The 5,586-nt window shown below is 40.5% G+C and overlaps 1 pseudogene; it reads right to left on the reverse strand.

The window, feature by feature from the left end:
* Positions 1-3,167: 3,167 nt before the first annotated feature.
* LOC114169182 lies at positions 3,168-5,355 on the reverse strand (annotated as a pseudogene).
* Positions 5,356-5,586: the final 231 nt, after the last annotated feature.

Genomic DNA, 5,586 nt, shown 5'->3' on the forward strand with positions numbered 1-5,586 from the left:
CCCCACACTTTATCCATGCATTGTCCTCAATGTATTCAATATGTATAAAATGCAAAGAAAAAGTATGAAGTGTACTTACCTCCTCAAGGTGGAAGGTATGAGGGAGAAGTCAAGTTCATCCCATCCATCGTCTTATTCAGCATATCTTGATTTTCATTGAATATCCGAAGACGATGCCCATTAACTTAAAAGTTCTTGCTGAAGATTCTTCCTTGATCTCCACTACTCCATAAGGAAGACTTCTGTAACAATGTATGGTCCTTCCCAAGTAGAGCGCAACTTACCACTCATGTGACCAAGCTTGGATTTGTATAGTAACACCTTTGGCCTACCTTGAAATCCTTTCTAGCCACAAGCTTTTGTCATGAAACTTCTTGGTTTTCTCTTTGTAGAACTTTAATTTTCATAGGCTGCAAGCCTAATCTCCTCTAGTTCTTGCAACTGAAGCTTTCGCTCATTTCCTGCTTCTTCCAAATCCAAGTTGCATGCTTTCACGGCCAATAGGCCCGATGTTCAATCTCCACAGGTAGATGACAAGCCTTTCCAAAAACCACCCTGAAAGGTGACATACCTATAGGTGTTTTGTAGGCTGTCCTGTGGCCCAAAGTGCATCATCCAATCTTGTGGCCAATCCTTTCGACTAGGCTTCACTACTTTCTCTAGTATCTTTTTAATCTCTCTGTTAGAGATCTCTGCTTGTCCATTGGTTTGGGGGTGATATGGTGTAGCAATGCGATGTGTCACCCCATACTTCTTCAACATGTTCTCAAGTAGCCTATTACAGAAATGAGTCCCCTGGTCACTGATGATGGCTCGTGGTATCCCAAATCTGCAGAAATGTTAGACCTGACAAAACTCATAACAACTCGAGAATCATTAGTCCTTGTAGCTATGGCTTCCACCCATTTGGAGACATAGTCTACAGCAAGCAAAATATAAGAAAACCCAAAAGAAGGAGGAAAAGACCCATAAAATCAATACCCCAAATATCAAATACCTCACAATATAGCATGGGTTTTGAGGCATTTCATCCCTTCTTGTAATGGATCTGGCTGCCCTTTGGCACTGCTCACAATTTTCATATACCCTCTGTGCATCTTTAAAATAGTAGGCCAATATAATCCACAATCCAACACCTTCCTACCTGTTCTTTGTGTGCATATGTCCACCAAAAGGAGAGAATGACAGAACTCAAGCACATGAGGTATCTCGATATCTGGAACACACCTCCTTATGACTTGGTCACTACCAATGCGCCATAAGATTGGGTCTTCCCAGATATAGTACTTTGCCTCACTTTTTAGCTTGATTCTTTCATATTTGGAGAAGGAAGGAGGAATAGCAGAAAACAACCAAATAGTTAACAATGTCAGCAACCAAGGTTCAGGAAACATACCTTTCACAGCAGTCAATGCTAGGAGGACTTCATCAGGAAAGTCATCCTTAATAGGAATGTATCTTCTCCATTTTTCAATCCTGCTAAGATGATCGCTACCAAGTTATGTGCTCCACTTCTGTCTAGAATCTCAATGTCAAACTCTTGGAGCAATAGCATCCATCTGATCAACCTAGGTTTTGAATCTGCTTTCTTCAGAAGGAATTTAATGATGCATGATCAGTATAAACATTACCTTGGAACCTAGTATTACGGTCTGAATTTGTCCAAGGCAAACACAACACCAATAATTCCTTCTCAGTCGTGGTGTAGTTGCCTGCGCTGTATCCAATGTTCTGGAAGCATAATATATCACATGTGATAGCTTCCCATCTTTTTGTGCAAGCACCACTCCTACTGCAAAGTTTGATGCATCACACATCAACTCGAATGGTAAATGTCCAATCAGGTGGCTGGATGATAGGAGTGGTGGTAAGCGCCTTTTTCAATGTATCAAATGCATCTTTGCACCTCTCTCCAAAGTCAAATACTACATCCTTTTGCAACAAGTTGGAGAGAGGGTTGGCTATCTTGCTGAAGTCCTTGATAACCTCCTGTAAAATCCTGCATGTCCAAGAAAAGATCGAACCTCTTTCACAGAAGAGGGGTAAGGCAATTGTGAAATAATATCTATTTTAGCAGGATCTACAGATATACCATTCTTGGAAACAACGTGACCTAAAACTATACCTTGTTCCACCATAAAATGACATTTTCAAAATTTAGAACAAGGTTAGTTTCTTCACATCTCTCCAAGACTCTAGCAAGATTAGACAAGCAGTGATCAAAGATGAACCATATACACTAAATCATCCATAAAAACCTCAATACAATGCTCCAACAAATCTGTAAAAATACTCATCATACATCGCTGAAATGTTCCAGGAGCATTGCAAAGGCCAAATGGCATTTTCTATAAGCATATGTACCGAATGGACAAGTAAAAGTAGTCTTATGTTGATCCTCTGGGGCAATACAAATCTGAAAATACCCAGAGAATCCATCAAGAAAACAGTAATGAGACTTACCTGCCAATCAATCTAACATCTGGTCCATGAATGGTAAAGGAAAGTGGTCCTTCCTGGTGGCCTGGTTTAGTCTTCTATAATCAATACAGACCCTCCAGCTATTCTGAATACGAGTAGGAATCAACTCGTTCTTCTCATTCTTGACCACGGTGATCCCAGATTTCTTGGGACCACATGTACAGGACTCACCCAAGTGCTGTCAGAAATAGGATATATAATACCTGCTTGTAGCAACTTGGTACTTCTTTCTTCACAACCTCCATCAGCTGAGGATTCAGTCTCCTCTGAGGTTGCCTCACTGGCTTAGCATCCTCCTCCAAGAGTATTCTGTGCATGCAGAAAGAAGGACTAATACCAGGAATATCTGTCCAAAGTCCAGCCTATTGCTCGCTTGTGATCTTTGATAACCTGCAATAGCTTTTGTTCCTGCTCATCAGTAAGCAAGGCAGATATAATAACAGGGAGTTTCCCATCCCTTTCAAGATAAACATATTTCAAATGAGATGGTAAAGGTTTCAACTCCAAAGTGGGTGGCTGTTCCACAGATGGCAACATTTTACTGCCTAAGGTAATTTCAGCCACCTCAGCATCACACTTGGACGCCACAGAGGTATCAAATAGTGACACCGCGTCCTCAACATCACCTGTTTTAAAATTTTCTCCTTCGTCTAAAATTGAACCCGAAATATTCGAAAGAGAAAATCCAAAGAAGAAGAAAAACTAGATAAAACGTCCAAAAGTCCAAAAGCATAATTGTTCACTACATTACTCAATAAATCAATACAAAACAAAGAATGGTCTTCAATTGGGTGCTTCATGGCTTCTAGCACGTTGAACTGCACCTTCTCATCTCCTATCTCCATAGTCAAGGATCCTGCATGCACGTCTATCTTGGTACGTGCTGTCATCATGAATGGTCTTCCCAAGATGATTGTGGTTGAACTCATTCCTTCATCATCCTTCATGTCCAAGATATAGAAATCTGCAGGAAAAATTAACTTGTCCACACGGACAAGCACATCTTCTAGCACACCTGCAGGGTTAACTGTGCTACGATTGGCCAACTGAATGACCACACCAGTAGACTTAAGAGGTCCAAGATGAAGTGAAGTAAAAACAGATAAAGGCATTACATTAATGGAAGCTCCTAAATCTAACATAGCATTATCAAACTTAGTACTTCCTATAATGCAGGGAACAGAAAACATACCTGGATCCTTACACTTTTGCGGCATTCTAACTGCAGGCTTCTTAATTAAGCTAGAGACATTCCTTCCCATGTTCACTACCTCTTTGTCCATAATACGCCTTTTATGTGTACATAATTCTTTGAGAAACTTGGCGTATTTAGGAATTTGTCTCACAGCATCCAACAAAGGAATGTTTATCTCCACTTTCTTGAAAGTATTCAGGATTTCTTTGTCTAACTCCTCCATCTTTTTAGTTTTTGGTTTCAAACGGTTTGGATAGGGAGGAGGAGGAGAATAAGGAGAAGGATTTTCAGAGGAAGTATTAGGGGATACCAACCTGGAGTTATCACTGGGTGCAGGCATCTCATATGTTGCTTGTGTTGCTTCATCTGATCTTCCTCTTTCATCATTAGGTACAACTTCATTGTCCTTATCTTCATCTTCTTGGGCATCCCCAAGACCTTGTATTTGCTTACCCGATCTTAAAGTAATAGCACTTACATTTCTCGGGTTGATTACAGTTTGTGCAGGCAAATTGCTCGAGCCTTGTTGAGACTTCATCTGATTTAACTCATTTGCCATTTGTCCAATCTGGTTCTGCAAGTTTTGATTGGTTGCTTCTATCGTCTGTTTCAACTCATTGATTTGTCCCTTCATCATGTCAGCCATCATTTCATCATTGCTTCCATGTTTGAATCACCAGAGGTTGCAGCTGGTTGTGGTTGTTGCCTCTGTTGAGGTGGAACATAGACTTGTTGGTGTTGAGGCTGTTGATTTCCCCATTTCTGGCTGGGATATTCCTTCCAATCTGAGTTGTACTTGTTGGAGGACAATTCATGGTTGTATTGCTGCCGAGGTGGTCTATTATTGCCATAGATGTTTGCAGCATATGCTTGAGGTTGTTCATTGTCTAACGTCCCTGTCTCTTTTAACATAGAACAAGCCTCTGTAGGATGATTAGTAGAAGCACAAATTCCACATAAAGTAGAAGGGATAGGCTTTTTCTGTAAGTCTGTCAAGGTCCTTACCATGGCTGCTAAGTCATCCAACTTCCCTTCTAATTTCTTGTGATCTGCAACATATGAAGCTTCTACTCCATGGGTTCCTTCAATAGAGTTATAGAATTACTCCTTGTGGAAAATTGTTGATGGTTCGACGCCATAGTTTCAATCAATTGTCTTGCATTTGTTAGCGTTTTATCCACCAATGACCCTCCACTTGCAGCATCTATCATTTGTCTATCCATGATACTCAATCCCTCATAAAAGTATTGAATGAGGAGATGCTCGTTTATTTGGTGATGAGGACAGGAAGCACATAACTTTTTGAATCTTTCCCAATACTCGTGAAGACTTTCTCTTTCTTGTTGCCTTATCCCATAAATATCTTTGCGAATAGCAGCAACTCTAGATGCTGGAAAAAACTTTTCCAGAAATAATCTTTTCAGAGTCTCCCAAGTATTGATGGATCCTGGCGGAAGGCAGTATAACCAATTCTTAGCGGCATCTTGCAATGAGAATGGAAAAGCCTTAAGCTTGATATGTTCCTCTGTCACTGTTGTAGGTCTCATGGATGAACAAACAACATGAAATTCCTTCAAATGATGGTACGGGTCTTCTCCTGCTAATCCATGGAATTTGGGTAAAAGATGGATTAACCCAGACTTAAGCTCACATTCTCCATCTGGATATTGGATACACATGTTTTGTGTAATTGCTGCATCCGGTGAAGCCAACTCTCTTATTGTTCTTTCTTCCATTCTATCTTCTTGAATTTCTGGTTCAGGTGATGGATCAGAAGATATGTTAATCACCGGAGGTGATTCTAGTGGTACACTTTCAGTGGTAGGTTCAGATGATGATGGTGCTCCTTCAGTAGAACACCTGAGATCAAGTCTCCTACGTGATTTACGCAAGTTCCTTTCAAGTTTTGA

Source organism: Vigna unguiculata, chromosome 11 (genome assembly GCF_004118075.2).
Source record: "Vigna unguiculata cultivar IT97K-499-35 chromosome 11, ASM411807v1, whole genome shotgun sequence".
Lineage (NCBI taxonomy): Eukaryota > Viridiplantae > Streptophyta > Magnoliopsida > Fabales > Fabaceae > Vigna > Vigna unguiculata.